At 34.9% G+C, this 21,233-nt stretch overlaps 1 long non-coding RNA gene across 1 annotated transcript in view; it reads right to left on the bottom strand.

Annotated features, from left to right (window-relative positions):
- Positions 1 to 2,869: 2,869 nt before the first annotated feature.
- LOC308613579 overlaps positions 2,870 to 21,233 on the bottom strand; it is a 63,298-nt gene continuing 44,934 nt past the window's right edge. The window contains exon 3 of the long non-coding RNA XR_014015272.1: positions 2,870 to 3,131. This is a non-coding gene — a long non-coding RNA (uncharacterized lncRNA). The remainder of the gene's footprint in view (positions 3,132 to 21,233) is intronic.

Raw genomic sequence — 21,233 nt, 5'->3', positions numbered from 1 at the left:
AGATGTTATGGAAGAAACTGAACAAATTTTTGGGTCAACCCAATACATTCTGGTAAATGGAAAAAAAAAATACTAACCTAGTTTAATACTACTGCCTTTAGAAAATATGATGTCTGTCCTGGGTTTTGTAACTTGCAAAAGTTTAGAATTAGAGGGATTCTTGCATATTATTGCATCCTAAGCTTTTGATACACAATGAAGGACAACTAAGTCCTTAAAATATTATAATTTCCTCTCTATTCAGAATTTTTTGCAGAGTTGGGGCTAAAGTTAGACTCCTTAATTATTATCTAGTGTCATCTCAGTGATACAATGTGGTCCTCCAACAAATTAGCACTGTTAAGGATATGGAATGTTTTGGGAATTCCCTGGTGGTCCAGCGGTTAAGGCTCCATGTTTCCACTGCACGGGGCACAGGTTAGATCCCTGGTTGGGGAACTAAGATCCCACAGGCCATGCAGCACAGCCAAAAAAAAAAAAAAGAATATGGAATGTTTATCAGTGTTTTACTATGACACGTATTCATGCACCAAACTTAAAATGACTCGTGGTTTGGTCTATATCTCCTTAGTTTAAGAAAGAATAAGCCATACATTTTTTAATCTTATTTTTATTTATTTATTTATTTATTTTTTGCGGTACGCAGGCCTCTCACTGTTGTGGGCTCTCCCGTTGCGGAGCACAGGCTCCGGACGCGCAGGCTCAGCGGCCATGGCTCACGGTCGTAGCCGCTCCGCAGCATGTGAGATCTTCCAGGACTGGGGCACGAACCTGTGTCCCCTGCATAGGCAGGCGGACTCTCAACCACTGCGCCACCAGGGAAGCCCTTATCTTATTTTTAGAAAGTTGCCAATTTTACGGAAACTTAAGTAGATTCTTATGGCAAAGAAAATGAATTCCCCCTCCAGCGTGCAGCCCACTGCATGCTGATCAGACCCACTCTCTAACTTGTCCTCCTGTGCCAAAGTTGATGCAGAAAGCAAGTACCCATGTTACTCTGTCTCATTCTCATAAATCTCAAAAATCTTATTTTTCTTATTATACACGAGAAACACACAGACCTCAAAGATATATAAAATAAGGCAAAAATAACTGAGTGGATTGACAAGATTGCTTTTAGGTACTTTCTATAGTTCAGCCTCATAATGAAGAACATTATTTTCATAGTTTTTTAAAGCTAAAATGTTATTGAAAACAAAATTTTCTTCATTTATAGACCATTAGAAATAATTATCACCTTCTCCCTAAGGAGAACTCTTTGCCTTTTTTATGTAACTGTGATGTTATCTTCTATTTTTGACATAATTTCAACTTTTCAACCCACCAACAATGTTGTCAGCTAATTCTTTCTAACATAATATCCAACTTTACATAAAATATAATTTGTGGGAATATCTCTCTTAATTGCTAATACTTTTTCCTTGATCTGTTGCCTCATTCATACAATAATCTCTACAGTAAATAAAATTTAATTAATACTCATTATTTTACATTTTGACTAATATTACTGAAAGTCTAGCTTTAGTTTATATACTTCATACGCTAATATATTTTAATCCATTACAATTTTTTTCTCCTTTCTTCCAGTCTGCAAATGCTTTTACTCACTTCACAATGATCCCCAAACTGCCAAATCTAATGATCTATATTCAATCGTTAATCTCTTTCACTCTTATGAACACAACTGTCCTTGTTCACCATTCTAACTTTTTGAAATTCTCTTCTCCTATGAATCTTGGACATCATGTTTGCCTAGCTTACTTCCTATTATCTGAAAATACTATTTCTTTTTCATTTATTGGCTCCACTTTCAACACTCATTATCACATTTTAGTATTCTCTAAGATTTTGTCCTTGGCCTTCTTACATTTCTCTGTACACACTCCCTGGGATAATTTCATGATTGCTTCTACCAAAACATGACTAGTGATTCTCAGATCTTTATCTCTTCTTTTGTTCGAGAGAGCTCTTGAGCTCCCAATCCAATAATACTGGCAACCAAAACTTAGGACATCAAATATGGTACTCAGTACCTTCATTCTCACTCCAATCTGTTTCTCCCGTACTCATTATCTCAGTTATTGATGTTCTGATAGCCAGTTAGATATGATGGTATCATCTTTGATTCCTCTATGCTCTTCACAGGTGATATAACATTAGCAAAGAAGTCTTAACACATTCAACCATTAAAACATCTCTTATTTCTGTTTATCCTGCTCTGCCCCCACTGCTACTGCCTTTGTTCAGATTCTCATCATTTCTTGTCTGAATCATTATAGCAACTTCCTTTTTGAACTTCCTGTTGTCAATATTTCCCCTTTCTGGTCTTTCCCCTACCTGCTGCTACACTAACTACTACTACTGCTACTCTGTTTAAAACCTAACCTAATTCTACCGCATTGTTAGTTATAAATTTCAAATCCATTACTTCTCATAAAAGATACTTCATTATCTGCCTTTAAACTACTTCTTCAATCTCACTGTCTCTTACTTATACCTGACATTTCAAACAATAACCTTTTGTTTTGAATATCTTGAATAAACTAGTGTTTTTATGTTTGTGTCTTTGTACATATTACTGTCTCATGTTTACATTTCTTCTCCTTATTATTCCACTTGGAATCATCTATTTACTCCTCAGTACTTAATTAAAATGTTTTTTCTTCCAAAACAATGTTCCTACGACCTCTAAGCTTTTAATATATGCCATCTATCTATCTATCATCTATCCATTCATCCATCTATCTACACAAGCACATAAATGCACTCTTGCTTACACAGAAAAAGAGAGATTAAAGACTTGTTTTTCCTGCTACTTACAAAGAAAAGCATTTCCTGGAAGAAATCCCCTCCAAAAATACTACTGAATGAGAAATTTCCAGACCTCTGTTTATCAGATCTTCTCAGAAACTCAGAAACTTCTTACCTTCAAAATACAGATGCGGGCTTCCCTGGTGGCACAGTGGTTGGGAGTCCGTCTGCCGATGCAGGGGGCACAGGTTTGTGCCCCAGTCCAGGGGTATCCCACGTGCAGTGGAGCGGCTGGGCCCGTGGGCCATGGCCGCTGGGCCTGCGCGTCCGGAGCCTGTGCTCCGCGGCGGGAGGGGCCACAGCAGTGAGAGGCCAGCGTACTGCAAAAAAAAAAAAAAAAAAAAAAAAAAAGAATACAGATGCAATACTTAACTAATTTCTATCAGAAATTACATCCATGGTAGATATATAGATGTGATAGTCTTTGGTAACTCATTTCACCTTTCTGGACCTTATTTTTCTCTTCTTCAAATGAAGTGTTTACACTAGATCTCTAAGTTTGCTTCCATACATAAAAGTTAAACCTAAATGGTTCTAAATATATCCTCATGTTTTACTCAGAAGAAATCATTTACATTGATCCCATCACTCAGATTACAGTCATTTTTATGTGCATAGATTTGATAGTCAAATATATACATATCATATATTCTCAGTATATTTTAATATTTCACTATAGTAAGATTTTAAAGCTGAGTTTGCAACTAAAGAGGAAACACAAATATGGAATTACTAGCACATTATATTTCCATCTGCAGTGAGATGAATTAAAGTCATTCCTTTGCTATGTGCAGTTGTTCTAGTTTATAAAGCGTGTCTCTGCCTTTGGAAATATGCCAACCAAAGGTTAAGTTAGATATTGTATTCTGTGCCACTACTGCAGTTTAGCCTCTTTAGACCTTTATTAACTTCTTACATTACTAGCTCACTGAAGACATTGCTCATTTTCCGGGACTGTGAAAAATATATATATTAGGAGGCAAAATGGCGCAGTATCAAAACAAGCAAGCTGGAACTCCAAAGGTTTGAATCCCTCTTTTGTCACTGTCATATGCATCCTCTTGAGTGAGTTCCTTATCAGTCTGTGCCTCTGTTTTCTCATGTGGGCAATGGGGTGCACATAGCATCATGTCTTTTGTTTTCTCTAAAGGATTTTGCAACAGTTATGGAAACAAAGTGACCCTTTAAAGAAAAAGCCACTTTATCATTTGGTAAAACATTATTTCATATTGGGATGTACACATACATTTATTGCCTTTTATCATCTTTATTTCTTCATACTTATCCAGCTGTAAACTAAAAGATAGGAATACAGGAGCTAGTATCCTTGTTCGTCCTCTGCTTTCAAGGAGACAAACTGTTCTTTCCAACTGCTGTAATATATTTTTGGTGAGGAAAGAGGAAGAGAGAGCACAGATAGAGGCTTACCAGTTATTTTTCTAATTGTTAGAAACCAGAATGGATTATGAGTTCTGTTTTTATTTTATTTTTTTTGCGATACACGGGCCTCTCACTGTTGTGGCCTCTCCCATTGCGGAGCACAGGCTCCGGACGCGCAGGCTCAGAGGCCATGGTTCACGGGCCCAGCCGCTCTGTGGCATGTGGGATCTTCCCGGACCGGGGCACGAACCCATGTCCCCTGCATCGGCAGGCAGACTCTCAACCACTGTGCCACCAGGGAAGCCCAAGAGTTCTGTTTTATTGTGACTCACACCCCAGAAAATAAGAGAGAGTGAGGAATAATCCTGTTCTGACATTGTCTGCTGGAAAAAACACCATGCACGGAGCAGCAAACAAAACCCAAGACAAAAAGGTAGAGTAAGTAGTGAATGATCTTGTGGGACTTCTCATAATTACTAAATATTCAAACTTCTTTATCCCATGGCAACTATTGAAATGGACCTCACTGTAGCAGAAAAAAAAAGACTAAAGTAGCCCTCCAGGACCAAATTGGAAAAGATGTGGAACTATTTCACATGAGCAAATAAATTTCAGAATAAACAAATTTGCTTCTCTGTGGCATGAATTTAATCACAGACTTGCAGTAGGCCTTAATAAACATCCTTTGCCCTAACTAGACATCGTATTAGTACAACTGTACTCACCAAGATAAAAATCATACTCATCTACCTCTTGAAGCAGCACTTCACAGTTTTTATGGATAACAGTAGAAACATTTAAATACACAAATTCTTTTCACTGACTGTGGTGGTAAACATTGCATGGCATAAAACAGAAACCAAAGTCTATGAGGCAACAGAGAACCAGGAGAATACCTTCCCTTCTTTAGCCTTATTTTTAAATATTTTATTTAATCTCTTAACCATATCTATTTTCTCAGTATTGCTTGCTTTACAAAGATTCAGGCAGCACTCCTACTGCATTAAAGTCACAGATTTAAAGTGCCATCTTTATAAATGTATTTTTTTCTTAATATTCATGTGAAGAGCTGAACCTTAGTGGATGTCTTCTGGAAACTGACCCATTATGAAAACGTCTTAATAAATTGTGGAAACTCCTAAAGCTTCTAAATTGGAGTAAAGAGTCATACACTTTGTCTAACAGAGTATACTTTCCCTTTCAGTACCAGATAAATAAACCATAAACATGTGAGAATACTGATTATTATAAAGACAGAACAATATAGTTTATAGTATTATTATCACACAAATGCTTTCCAGGGTGAAACCCTAAAATGACGAATTCAAATTTCCTATTTTCATCAAATATCTATCTCTTATAAAGTACTACACAAATAGCAAAAGAAATATCTCTAAAAATATCACTGCTTTAGGAAATATTCCCTAAACAGAGCTGAGTAATAAGGAGAAGCCTGAACAAATTGTGTATTTATCACAAGAACAGTTGAAACTTGATGTGGGTAAAAATATAGCACAATTATTTACTTTTCTCACTTTCTTTTATAAATCTATTCCAGTAATATCTAGAAAACACAAAATGGAAGTTATTATCACAGAAATTTAGCTTCAGATCACCTTAAGCTAACCCAAAAACTGTATAGTAGATCTAACTCATTTAAAAAAATTTTAATTTGCAACATCTAGTGTTTATTCCCATGTGAAAGTCAGGCACAGGTATGATTCTGAGATCCTACCATTATGCTCTGCAACTTCAAGACAGCTGGTGAAGTTTGATACATCAGGGAATTAATAAATCTCACTGTCGGTGCTACTTATTGAACGAACAACTGACAGAATTCGGGATTTGGCATTGTGGGATTTACAAGATGAAGATAATACCTAATCACTACACTTCCATAAAAGAATTCCATGAAAGAATAATATACTTAAGAGACTACCAGTGAGCACTTTCCTGTCAATGCTTCTTGACCACTCTCTACTACTTAACACATGACTTGGATTGCAAAATAACTTCCTTCTGGCTCCATCTTTGGGATAATTTTGTGACCAAGAAGATAATGGTCATAAACATATGAAAATGGTAGGAAATTCAAAATCTTACAGCAATCCTAGAAATGTTCTAAATATTTTATGCCCCAAAGTAGAAACCTGCCAACATATCTCTTCGCCAGACAAATTGCTAAGGTATATTTCTGGGAAGCATGTATGTGACCTATAACTATGGCCCCAAAGGGAAGAACTCCAACTGAACATCTTCATGGATTTTGGGAATCTAATGCCATTAGAATTATCCTCATCTGACCCTATTCCATCTTCAAAGCTAACCTGACCACAGGTATGAGTCAGAGACCCTTTTACACACTTAAGGACATATGCTGTCATGTGATTTCATTCTGAAGTTGTTATTTGTGTGTTTGTGTGTGTGTGTATAAGAATTAATGTCTGCTTCTAATTTCTGGTGTGCTGTTTCATTTCTCATTATGATAATGTTTTTGCACTATCCCTTGGTTCATTTCTTTGAAGAGTTCCCCTTCCAATTACTATATTATCATTAGACATACTCCTTCCAATTTTTTCACAGAAAATTAACATTATTTATGTTATTTTAAATATATTGTGTTTTTTAGGATGTTCTCTTGTTGAAAAGATAGGAATCTAGCTGATTTCATATCTTAAATAAAAACTATATACATATAATAGGCTTTGTTAGATTCATTTTAAGACCACTTTCTATCCTTTAATACTTTGAATCTATGAAAGTCTGCCTGTGGTATTTAGAGGTTTTCCTATATAATCGTATGTTGCCTATATAAATGATACCTAGGTTCAGACTGCATAAGGAAAAATATAATCACCAGGATATTTTCCAGGGCATTTTCTTTCTATGCTTCAACAAGAATTGAGTTAATAGAGGATTTAGTACCCTGGGACGTAGAAGAGATTAACTGTACTAATTCTGGGCCTATTCATATATTATTACACACAGAAAAGGCCCCATATAGGCAGGGTGTGGAAGAAGGATGTGAGGTATGAAATGTACATGCTGCAAATTTCATTTCTAAGAATGTGATGATGGTGACCAAATAGTTTCACTTTCTCCTGTATAATCTTACAGTTCAAAAGATTCATGAAGAACTACCTTCATCATAGCTGCAAATCATAGAATTAGGCCCTAAATTTTGCTGCACTCTTCCATAGCACAAAATGGAATTTCTGTCAATGTTCCAATGAATTCCATTTCATAAAAATCTGGACAGATCTTTCAAAATGAAAGCAAAACTAGAAACATCCTCTTCCCCAAATCCAAATATATATCTATACACAAACACACACACACACATATCTCCAAACACTAAAACTGTGGGTCTTATTGAAATGGATCTTAGTTCTGTCATTCAATTATTTAACCTACTCATAATCTAAGAAGCTCTAAGTGTGGCTTGTCTGGGTAACCTCGATGAAGTCCTGAAGTTCCCTGAATCTGTACTTCCTTATCTTTTAAATAGGAATGCTAAAGTCTTACCAATTATCACTCATTTTAAAAATGAAGTGCTAAGGTGGCTGGAACTCTGTAAGCCTCTAATAGGACACCATTTTAAACTCATCATTAACATGTGTCCTTAGGGTATGGAACTCAGGAACTAGCAGTCCTTAATTGGACTTTATTAGATTTAAGGGAATCCAGGGCTCTCTCCACAGTGAGAACAGCTCAAGTGCAAACCATGGAGTCAAAAGAGTCATGGAGAATGTCAGGAGAAAGACAAAGTAACATTTTCAGGGCTCTAGGAATAGAAGTGATTATTTTTCTTGTTTTGATATCATCAACATGCTTTCACAATCACACAGGTCAGAATAACATAATCAGCAATTACTTGGGCGACCTAAAATAAATTTTTGAACTTATAAAATAAATTTGTAAAGTTCATACACATACACAAAAACAAAAACCCACAACTGATAAAGGTCCAGAAAGTAAAATGATTGTTTTTAAGTGAATGAGCAAATGTGTACAATATTTCTGTGGCTGATACTTAAACCATAAAGTTATAAATGTTATAGACAAATAATAGTATTTGTTTAGAGATTATTAAAGTATACAGGAATATAAGAAAAATAATTTTGGATAAAAATTTTGTGGTATATACTGAAGGGCTAAACGTAGGAGAAACTCTAATTGAGTAAGAAGTAAATAGTCTATTTTTCTCAGATTGTTTCATATGTGCATTACCACCAGTTCAACCCTTTATTCCCAGTATCGTCATTATAGACAACAGTCAACATTATTTTCAGTAAAGGAGCTCAGAATTCTACTCAATGTATGATCTAATCCTTCTACTTCGTAGTTATACGCAGAAATTTTTATTAAAGTGTTAAACATCTAAGAGACAGTCAATAGATGTTTTTATAAGAAAGAAAAAGGAAGGGAAGGGCAAAGTTGAAACACCAACGTGAGGTGGAAGAGAAGAAAAGTTAGAATTGTCAGAGTTAATGCCTAGAACAATTTTTCCCTACTTTGCATTCTATGGAGATTATAAAAAACAGATTACTAGGCCTACTTATGTTGCACCACACACTTGTATTTTTTAAAAGTCTCCTCAGGCAAAGCTGATGTGCAAATAAAGTTGAACACAGTTGACTCCAGAATATCCCCAAATATTCTGCTAATAAGTACTTTTAACTTCTTAGTAAATAATCTGAATTAATAATGCATAAATGAAAAAAGAAAGTTCCTTGCTGTTCCAGATCCACTAGGCATCATGAATAATATATGTTTCATACAACAGCAAAACATTAGAAAATTTGGAATCAGATAGATGTGGGATCAGATTCTACCTCTGCTACTTACTGGGTTTATGACTGTGACAAGTTATTTCATATCTTTAAGGCTGTTTTCTCATATATAAATTGGAGATAAAACCTAACTCCCAGAATTTTTGCTAAGATTAAATGACAAATTTTAATGAAAATCATAACAGAATGCCTATGTGATGTGCAGAAAAGGTATCAGTGCCCACCACCTTTGTCTTAATTTGTTGATATAAATTCAGACATTTTTACTTTTAAAACCAAATAACTTTTACCATATATTATGAAAAAAATGTCATTGAGAAACCTTTAAATTATTTTAAATATCACGATTTCTCTCCATATTTTTTCTATTCTGTATTCCACCCACTCTGTCTTCATCTTTTCTCTCCTTTTCTCTTCCAGCAAATATTTGATAACTGAGAACTACACACCAAACAATACAGTAGATGACAAAAAGAATAGTTTTAGTCATCTCTTGCTGTGTAACAAATTAACCCAAACTTAATGGAATACAACAAATATTATATCAGTGATTCTGAGAATCAGAAATACAAGAGCAACTTACTGGTGGTTCTGGTTTGGAGTCTCTCATGATATTAGAGTTGAGATATTAGCTGGAGCTTCAGTCACTTTAAGGTTTACCTGGACTAGATGATACCCTAGCAAGTTGACTCAATCACATAGCCATTGGCTAAAGACTTCAGTTTCTCACTGGTTACTGGTGGAATATCTCAGTACCTCAAAATGTGGACTTTATATAGTTGCTGGAATGTCTTTACAACATGCCAGGTAGTTTGTCCAATGCGTGCAAGAACTTTGAGGATCAAAATTATATTGGCAAAATTACCACCAGTTTAAACTGTCCCTTTCAGTCCAAGATGACATTGTTTCCACCAAAATAATTCTTTTAAAACTGTTTGGATCTCCTGTTAATCTTAATGTGCCAAAGGTCACACTGACAAACCTCTTTTGACATATGCCCTTTTCTATTTTAGACTTTTGCTGATGGGCAATTTCCTTAAGCTCCTTAGTACCTCTATTATTTGATTTAGAGGATCGGCAAGGCATACCCTTAAAATGTTTGGAGGAGCTTTTTTCTGACTGAATGGTATTCTGAAGCTTCACCTCAGAGTCTTATGAGATCTTAACAAAGATTTTTACAGTCCCAGTCTTGATTTCATCTGTACAGGATGTTTTCTTGGCAGTGTTTACTATCTGGAGTGGTTGAGAATTTTCAAAGCAATCAAATCTTGCTTCTTTGTGTTTAACAATACTTACTTTAGTTCATCTCTCTTTTCTCACATTTTACCATAAGTATCAAAAAGAAATCAGATGGCATCTTCCAACACTTGTTCTGGAAAGCTCCATAGCTAGATCTCCCAGTTCATTAGGCATATTTTCTACTTTCCATGTTTTAGCAGGAATCATTGATAGCTTTATTTTTAGCCCTCACACAACGTCTTCTGAATTGTCACCATTCTTCTACAAAGAGTTTTTTTCAAGGCTTTAAAAACCTTTACCACTTGTCTTTTCAAAATCCTACCAGTTTTATTCATTGTCCAGTTCCAAAGAGATTTTACACCTCTGTCATGGCAGCATGTTGGATCACTTCCAGGTACTAAACTTTGTGTTGATTATGACCTAGTCTTGGAAGTTACACTCTGTGATTTCCACTACATTCTGTTTGTTATAAGGGAGTCATAAAGTACAACCCACACTCAAGGAAAGGGGATCTAAATGAAATCTTTGGAAGGAGGAGTGTTAAAGTATTTGATTTATGGCCATATTATAAAACACTGCAGGAAGACAAAAATTGAATAAGACATATCCTTTAACTTTAAAGCTTTCATAACTAGTAAAAGTAACAAATACATAAAATAAGCATGATACGACATAAAATATACTTGAATAGATTTATGGGAAGTATTATTTTTAGATACAGAGGAAAGAATAATATATTTATGTAGTTTGAATGAATTTGTAAACTTTAAGGATGAATAGCAATTCACAACTCAGAGAAACTGGGAAATGGTATTTTAGGCAGAGAGAACAGCATGAAAGGATTCAGAGATGTACAAAGAGCATGGGAAGTTTGGGGAATGGTACTAGTAGTCCATCAGAGATAGCTCAAAGGAATGTAAGTAGTAAGGAGTTGCAGGATATGGTGTTAGCTGGGGTCCAATTGTTAAAAGAATTATACACTATGATAAGGAGTCTAAACACAAAATCCAAAGAAGATTGATTTTACAAGCATGACATTTCTTCAAGGTTTCTTATTTTATTTCAAAATTCATATGGCATTTCATGCTATTCTGTAATAAATCGGTATTTTTTATTTAAAGAGTTTACCCAACATTTAAGTAAAATTGCCATTCCTGGAATAAGTGCAGTTGTTTATAATCTGGTTTCACATACAGTTTGCATGTTACAGAGTAATCTTTGAGCAAGCCAAAGTAAAGATGCTACTCATGGCACAGACAGCAAGGCTGAAACATAATGAGATACTTTTAAAGAGGGTATCATAGTAAGATTTGCATTTGAGAAAGTTAACTCTGGTGATAATAATGACTACAGCTTGCATTTGGGGAAATTCGGAAGGGCAGGTTGAAGGTTATTGTAAGAGCTGATTGATGCTTGAACAATAAGTGTAACTTGAGAGAAGGAACAGCTTCGAGAGAGTTACAGGATAAGGGACTGCTTCCTGAAGCTAACTGAATTATTTATATTTTATAAAATATTTGTTTTCAAACAACTGGCTCAGATAACTATGTGCATAGAATGTATTTCTCTTGGGGAGCCACTCATTCATTTCTTGGTCCATCTTGTAACAATCACCATCAGGGAATAGACTGTGTAAGACAATACTCAGTCAGAGCACATCTTACTCCAGAGATTCTACTTCATTTTTCATTAATGACTACCTATTTCCATAGCAAGTCTGAAACAAGTCTAATTAAATGACCTTATCTTTATTTATTTATTTAGCCAGAGAAACTAAAGGGTGTAATTTGTAATTTTAAAGTTGTTGTATTAAAGAGGTCAAAAACTGGTTCAGAGATTAGATGCTATGCATATAGACTCCTAATCTACCAAAATCTAAATTCATGAGTTAATTTTCACAGAAAAGAAGTGATATTTATCTGGCTAACAGTCTATTTTCAAGTGAAAATGTAGTATTTTTTTCAAATACAATTCAACTATAGATTAGTTATGTATAAAACTAGCTGTCCTTATACCCCTGTAACTTCAACTTTAGCAGTTCACTACTATTCCTGGAAAAACTCAAGTAGAAAATAAAATCTGTCTCCCAATCCATCCCACAAACCCAGTTTCTGATGTGACAGAGGGAAAAAAAAAAAAAAAAAAAAGAATGACTGCTACCTAAATCCTGTTTTTTAAGAGGGTGATATAAATCATGTATACTGAGAAGATGTGGATGTTTAAATGCCTTACTTATCTTCCATTAACAGTCAATTAGCCCGAGGAGAAAACTTTTGGTGGAAGGTGTGAGAGGAATTGTTAGACTGCTTACTGGAGGTGGATCAAAAAGTTATAACAATCTCCAGTCCAGGATGCCTGCTACTCCCCAAATCCCCATGAAATCTCAACAGTCCCTGAGTTAAGGAGATGTGATTCTATATGCTTAAAACAGAGAGAAGGAAGAGAAAACAAAAAACAACAACAAAAAACAGAACTAGCAATTTGGAAAGAATTCACTAAGGGAGGAAGAACCAACTTTAAACATTTTAGAGTGAAAAATAACTGAAAACTAAGCTAGAGAAAGGTCTTTACAATAGTGGTTGCTTGAAATTGTAATTAGAGTAAGGAAATAGTTCTGTCCCTTAAAAACCTTTCAGGAGGGTAGAATGTAAGCCTTAAGAAAGAAGATGTGCAAACAGGTACACTGAAGGTTTTCCCCTAGAATTCCATCTTAACATAGTTTATACTTAGCAGTGAGCACAGAAAATGTGAGTCAGGAAACAAAAGAGGAATTGGTGTTTTACTTAGGTTATAAACCCAACTTTCCAAGTAAGATGGGGTTTCCCAAACAGTAAGTCAGGATATATCTTTACTTACAGAATTTGTATACCTTATATTAACTTCCACAACCTGGCATTGCCCTCCTACCTCCACGCCAGAACGTTGTTTGCTAGAAGTTAGAAGAGTATAGTATGCAGCAGCAGATAGGAACTCTAGCTCTGGAGAGGTTAGAAAGTCAGCAGCATGTTCTTCAAGCTGTGTAGGATCTTAAATGAACTACTGACAATTTTTATGTTTATTTTGAAAAAATTATAGATGTATAGAAAGTTGAAGAGGAATGTAAAAGGAGGTCCAATTTACCATGTATCCAGTATCCCCCAGTGTTGACATCTTGTATAATAATAATGCAATCTCAAAATCAGGTAATTATCATTGGTATGATTCAGAGTTTATTCATATTTCACCAGCTATATATATACTCATATTTACTAAGATGTGAGACATAGGCAAAGGGTTATTTTTTTAATCTCTTTGTATGTAAAATTTCTCCAAAACAATTCTTTTCTCCATTGAATTGGTTGTGTAACTTTGTCAAAAAATGATTGCATATACCTGTGTGGATCTATTTCTGGTTACTCTATTCGGTTCCACTGCTCTATGTAACTTTCTCTGTAACAGTGTTACAATGTCTATTTCACTTTACTATATAACTACTATAACATAGTGAGTCTTAACAGTAGAAGAGTGATTTTTCCCCATTTATTTTTCGTTTCCAAAATTGCTTTTAGTACTCTAGGGCCTTTCCTAAATACATTTTAGAATAAGCTTATCTATGTGTACAAAAACCTTGCTGGGAATTTGATAGGGATTGCATTAAATTTATATGTCCTATGTTGAATCCTCCAATCCTTGAGCATGATATGTCTTTCCATTTACTCCAGTCTTCATTTATTTCTTTCATCAACATTTTATACATTGCAGCCTACAGCTCTTGCATATGTTTGTTAGATGTATGGCTAAGCATTTCATATTCTTTGGAGCATTTAAAATGGTACTGCATTTCTGATGTAAATTTAATGTGTTCCTTATTAGTATATAGAAATATAATTCTTGTGTTTGTGTGTGTGTGTGTGTGTGTGTGTGTGTGTGTTGATCTTGTATTCAGCAATCTTGTTGACCCTACCTATTCAAGTTGTTTTTAAGACTCGAGATTTTCTATCTAGACAATCACGTCATCTGCAAACAGGGATAGTTGTATTTCTTCCTTTTCAAATTGTGTGACTTCATTTCCTTTTTTTCCCTTACTGTATAGGCTAGAATTCTCAGTCCCATGTTGAATAAGAGCAGTGAAAAGGGGCATCTTTGCAATCTTCACAATCTTACAGGGAAAGCAATCAGTCTTTCACCATTACCTATTATGTCAGATGCAGATTTTACTTGTAGATGCATTTATCAAGCTGAGGAAGTTTCCTTCTTTCTAGTTTGCTGATAGTTTTTATCATTAATGGTATTGGTTTTTCTCAAATACTTTTTCTGTATCAATTGATATGATCATATGAGTTTCTTCCTTATCTTATTGATATGGTAGACTACATTGATGGAGTTTTATATTTTGAACCAGTCTTATATACTTAGAATAAATTTCACTTGGTTGTTGTGTAGAATGTTTTTTCTCTATTTTGCTGGATTCAATTTGCTAATATTTTGTTGGTGATTTTTATATCTAGGTTTATGAGAGATTTTGGTCTGTAATTAAAATTTTTTTTTTCTTTTTTGTAATCTCTTACCTGGTTTTGGAGTTAAGATTAACGCTGGCCTCAGAAATTGAATTTAGAAGTGTTTATTTAACTTTGTACAGACTTACTTATTAACCCTCACCTTTTAAATGGGATTCATGACCTTTCCCTATCTGTAAAACAAGGATAATAAGCTTTTAAGTTAATTAAAATATTTAAAAACAAAAATTCTTAAAAGGGTTAAATGAGGAATTAGAATAGAGAAGATGCTCCATGAATGGAAACTAGAGCTATTTATATAGATCTAATACCCAAAATAAAGAGGGAAAGCTGAAACTCAGCGGTGTCCCTCTCTCCTGCACTCTGCTCTGGAGCTTTCTCCAAAGCTCATGCTACATCCACTTACAGGCTTCACCCATGATAATGTTAGAGAGAAAGAAAATTTTCCTCTATCCTCCTAGGTTCTTCTGGCTGGTCTAAGAATTAAATTGACATGGGACAGATTAACAGGATAAAATCAAATTTCAATTTCATAAAATGAAGTATATATGCCATCTGAGCTAAGGAATGGGATGGAGGCTTAAGGCTTCCAAGGACAGGAGGGTCATTCACAGGATGATAATAAGAGCAGATGTTTGGTAATTAAATGCTTGCCCTGCCATATATAGATAGGGCCATTTAGATAAAATTTACCTCTGGTAATAGTGGTTTTTTGGGGAAAAATCTCCAATTTAAATTCTTCTAAATAGTTAAGGAAGAGGCAGTAGTTCTCTTGAGCCACAGGCTCTCCACTGCCTTTAGCACAAAATAATCCACATGCCAAAAATGGCACATTTTCGGGAGGCCTGTTCTGAAACGCTAACGAAACCATCATATTGCATCATACTCTCCACCCTTCTCCATTAATACCACAATTTGGGCTTCAAAAAAATTAAAGAGTAGAGCATTTCTTACAAAAAGACAAATAAATCTAATGTAGAAACACCAAGATAAACTAGCCAATACTGAGAAGACTCAAATGAGAACAACTCAAACAATAACATTAGGAGGAAAATGTAAATGTAAACCAAGAAGAACAAGTAGTATTGCTTAGCACCCAGCTTTAATTCATTAGCCACTGTAGTCACTGATTGATAGTGTACCCTGAGAGGAATTTGGGAATAGAAACAGGACGAGGGACTCTGTGCTTTGGGAAAACAGCCCCCTTAGATGTATATCTCAGGAAGAATTTTAATGAACCCAGATTCTTGCATCTTCTCATACAAATAAAAGCACTAAAATCATTAAGTTGAATTAATCTGTTTTTTGTGAATAGCAGTAATCTTTTACCAAGATGTATGCTTAACTGCATGTATTCCCTAGACAAAAATCATACATAAGCTAGGCTTCTCCTTCTGACTCTTTGAAGCAGTTTTCTTAGAGCCACTGAGAGGCTGTTTCTCAGGCTATAGTCCTCAGTAAGGCCCCTGATTACAGCTCTTACGTTGTTCCTTTTTCTTTAGGTCAACAACATCAAGAGAAGAATAAGAAATTAAGATTGAAGACTCTTGTTATTAAAAGTGTAATTTAGGCCCAGCAACATTACCATAACCTAGGAGTTAATCAGAAATAAAAATCTCAGGCCCCCAGCTCAGACTTACTGAATCTGAATCTGCATTTTAACAGAATCCCCAGACAATTCCTACGCATATTAATGATTGAGAATAAAAAAACACTTGCTCAGACTACAGAAGACAAAAAAGAATACATATATTCATTTCACCTTCTCCAACTTTCTTCATTCTCTTCTGCTTGAGTTATGGCAACAGTGGTTCTACTGGCTTAGCTTGGAAAGAAAAGGGGAATAAGATGCCAACCTGATGAATTTACTGCTGAGTTATTTAGAGCTTTTCTTTTTTCTTATCATTTGTAAAGTTTGTGATTGTCAAAATAAATAGTATTTATGCCTTGAAATTTAAGTTCAGTGACAAATCCTCAATTGCAAAATTTAAAGGCTTATTAAATTACTTGGCAAATCCTTGCTACTCTTATCTCCAAAGAAATGAACAAAAGGAAGGAAGTTAAATTATTCTTCACTTGGGTTAATACATGCCATTGAATGGCATTGGCAGTTAGAAATTTCAAAAAGGTGTTCTATTTAGGTTCTCTATTCTTTTCATGAATGAGGCATAACAATGAAAGCTAAAGGCAGTTGTAGGGGAGGGAATATAATTTTCCTTTTCCCTTTTTAGGTTCTTGCTGAGACCACCCTGTACTAAAAGACAGATTAATAGGAAAAAAAAAAAAACTATCAGAAGTTTGATAACATGTATACCTACTGTATACTTGGGAGAGACACTGGAAAACCAAGTGACTCCCTAAAACAGCCCAAGCCACCACCTTAAATACCATCTCCAGTTAAAGACAAAAGGAAGATGTTGGGGGTGGAGAAGCCAGTTACTGGAGGTCATCAGGTAAAGCACAGTAAACAAGGGTATAGTTGTTATACAGATTTAAGTCCCTGCCCTCTTCATTAATAAGTTTCTAGAGATTTAGCCACCCTTCTCTCCCTGGTACAGACAGGAAGGCACCCTTACAAATGGAGATTTCCCTTATAAATGTAAATGTCTCTTACAAAAGGGTAACTTCTACTTGGTGTTCAGAGCTTCCCCCACGTCTGCTGTTTTTTAAAAATAGCCAGCTCAAAATATCCTTATGACAGATATTTTGGGGTGGCAAGTTCTGCTACCCTTCACAGTTTTGGGGACTGGAAAACTGCAAAGAGAAATATTGATATAAAGATATTAGCAGGGGCTTCCCTGGTGGTGCAGTGGTTGAGTGTCCGCCTGCCGAGGTAGGGGACACGGGTTCGTGCCCTGGTCTGGGAAGATCCCACATGCCACGGAGCGGCTAGGCCCGTGAGCCATGGCTGCTGAGCCTGCGCGTCCAGAGGCTGTGCTCCGCAACGGGAGAGGCCACAACAGTGAGAGGCCCGCGTACCGCCAAAAAAAAAAAAGATATTAGCAAATTAAATCAAACCATCCAAAATATTGACCTAGGAATTTTCCCTTTAAATGATCTAGGATTAAATTAATTAAATTACTATTGGCATGTTTTGTAAAGGAGTTACAACTAAAATGTATGAACTTAAAAATAATATAAACTGTTGTACAGTGAATTACATTCTCCCTTTGGACTTTCTGTTTCAGATAAAAACTTGTCTAATTAAAGTGGAATTATTGCTCAGATTTTCTGTGCTGTCTTTTTCATTGTTGTTCTTTCTCACTTAATCTTATAGTGGTCACCCTGGGAAATTAGAATTAGAATAGCAAGGTTTTTTAACCTTTTAAGCCAGAATCTCTATGGAATCAATTGGCTAAATTTTTAGCAGAGTGAACAGCTAACATACTTCATGTCTCTCCTGTGCTGTTTGTTTGCGGGGAACGGTTTAGAGTTAGTGTCAATTCTTAACTAACAGTAACCTTGAAATAGGACTATACCTCTGCAAACTCAACTATTTTGTGTTTCATTTTCCTTTTCTGTTCACCAAATCTAAAAGTGTCTAGTTCTGACTCTACTCTCTTTTTGCAAATGGCCCTGAAAATACCTGTGTATCAGTATCACTTAGCATTTCCAACTACAGCCTCAATGACATGCTAGGCATTGATGGGTTTTTAATTCTAATGATGTCAACTCTTCTATCCTGCAGGGAATCAAAATCATACCTCTAACTCCCCTCCTACGGCAGATTTCTCCCTTAACTAAAACAAGCAACTTATTCATGTCCCGATGGACTCCCATTTAGAGCTATGGTATTTTTGTGAGCAAATATAAGAATTGAAAACCCTGCACCTTGAGTTTAGCCTAATTTATGTGTCTTTCTTTAAATGCACACCTTGCAGTAAAACAAAATGTGACAATAACACCTCATTATTATATAAAAGTATGCTAATTTAATACTCTTATGAAGTGCTTGCTTTATTTCTCACAACTCCTCTATTGCTTTTTTTGTAATTGAAATCCAAGTTACTTAAATTTAGTATATCCACTGTTACCCTGTCTCTCCAATCTTCTGTTAGCCATGAACCGATATTTCTAAAGAAATAAAAGCATCCATGCTATATATTTCACGGCATGCCTGCTAAGAATAATAACACTATAGGGTCTTGGCAGGGATAATAGAGATGATCTTTTGAGAAACTCAAGCAGCATCCTTCACACCAAATCAACATCCACACCAGATAAGAATCTGCCAGAAAGGGGTGGGGCTCAAACTTTACCAAGCATCCTATTCTGTTGATGAGCAGTTTCAATGGATAGAAAGGATTTGTTTATATTGAATACTTATGCCTTAGGCCACTGGTTCTTATCTCTTAGAACTAAACAGAAAAGTACAATCTCCCTTATGAACTACAGACCCTGAAATATTTTAAATTTTTATAGGTTTCTTCCTTCTCTAGGATTAAGATTTCATTTATTATTCGACAGATCCTCAGGGTACAAAGCTCCTGGCACATAGTAGGCAGTTACAAATATCTGTTGGATGAAGGACAGCTTCTTCAAATCATGTAGAATGGAAATTAAATTCCCTTCCTGGGTTCACTGTGCTTCTATTTTATAAATTTGAGTTTGAGTCATCTGACAAACCTTGGATTTTCTCCTGCTCAACCTTCCTTCAGTCATTCCACATTTATTCAAATAGAGGGCTTCACTATTGCAGAGCATTAGCATGATTTCTGAGCTGTCATTATAAAATTCAATAAGCATGTTTTTTATGATTCATCAAAATCATGATAATTTTGAGGGGGCCAACTATAGAACGAAAGAGACATCTATCCATTACTCTCACTAGTATTTGGCAAAGAGGTTAGAATGCTCACAACTTTATTTACTGATCAACTTTAAAAAAAAATGTGTTACTATATACATTATATGAGAATATGTTAAACTTTTCTAAAACTCAGAAATACAATCCCAGTAAATAAGTAACATTAGTTCAGCAAGGCTTGATGTTACTGAATTAGTGCTGGTTCCTAGTACCCCTAAAATTCCTTTATGATTACTCCAATACCTTTGTTTAATAGTCCATTTTCTAACATTTCTTTTTCAGGTTTGTCAGATGACTCAAACTCAAATTTATAAAATAGAAGCATAGTGAGCCTAGGAAGGGAATTTTATTTCCATTCTACATGATTTGAAGAAGCTGTCCTTCATCCAACAGATATTTATAACTGCCTACTATGTGTCAGAAGCTTTGTACACTGAGGATCTGTCAAATAACAAATGAGATCTTAATCCTAGAGAAGGAAGAAACCTAAAAAATTTTTAAAAGATGCTCATTTTACTTAGTTATAATTTTTGAAATCCATATTTTTCAAAAACTGCAATCTTCATTTTTTAGTTCTATTTCCATTCTCCATGATTTTGGTTCTATTCCTATCCTCCACGATTTCTCTAATATTTCCAACTACTGTTCTATGATGTGACAGAAAGAGAGGTACAGATATGGATATACATATATATTTCTTACACTATTCTATTAGTTAATTTATACAAGCCTGGTGTTTCTGATGAAATTAAATTACATATGTAGTCTCTTCATATACCCCTAACTATCTCATTTATTTTTCTCATTAAAGCAAGATGTTATGTTTATCAATTTCAAGACCATCTTCTTTGATGCAGCAAAATAAAACTGACTTCTGTTTAATTTTGTTTTCTGTAAACATTGCCTCAATTGTGGGTCTCTCTTTTTTATGACCAAAACAAAATTTAAAAACCTTCTGTTTCTGTTTGTCTCATTTCTAGTCTAATCTCATTGTCAATATCCTTTGAAGTTTAAGTCAGTATTTTTTTATTTGCTTGTATGTTTCTTGACCCTTTAAAAATCTAAACTGATAGAATAGCAATCTGTATGATTAGGGTAATTTTTTTAGCAGCTTGTTTTCCTTTTACTATTTCTTAGACATATTTTAACATTTCTTTACTTTGTGTTTTTGCAAACATTCCCTGTCTTCAATCTATTTCTTTTTATTATTTCAATACATGGTGTGATGCCTTTTATTTCTGTGAAGTTCTTAACGTATTTCCTGAAGTTCATGTTTTTGATTATACATCCTAATTCCTATTTATATTTTTTAATCATGATCAGTTTGTACCAATAATTTAGTTCCATGCTCTAACTACCATTTAGTAATTGTTCATTAGTAAGACAGAACAGATCTTCAAATTCTTGACTTTTCAGCCAGGCAAATAAAAAAGGATCAATTCTTCTGCTTTAATTGAATAAAATTTCCAGTCAAAATGTGGATAAGATTTTCTCATTTCACACGTGTATTTTCTTTCTTTGCTAAAATTTTGCTAAACTGTGCTTTCTATCATTCTAATAATCATCACTAAATTCATTCATGAATTTATCTTGATTAGGTGGCTATGCTGCACTAGTAAATTAACCATAACATGTAAATTGCTTACAAGCAACATAGTAAGTTTATTTCTTGCTCATGATAATATGCTCAAGTAGACCTGGTAGTGG

The sequence above is a fragment of the Mesoplodon bidens genome (genome assembly GCF_964165515.1).
Source record: "Mesoplodon bidens genome assembly, chromosome: 3".
Classification (NCBI taxonomy): Eukaryota; Metazoa; Chordata; class Mammalia; order Artiodactyla; family Ziphiidae; genus Mesoplodon; species Mesoplodon bidens.
This window is presented reverse-complemented; position numbering and strand designations above follow the sequence as displayed.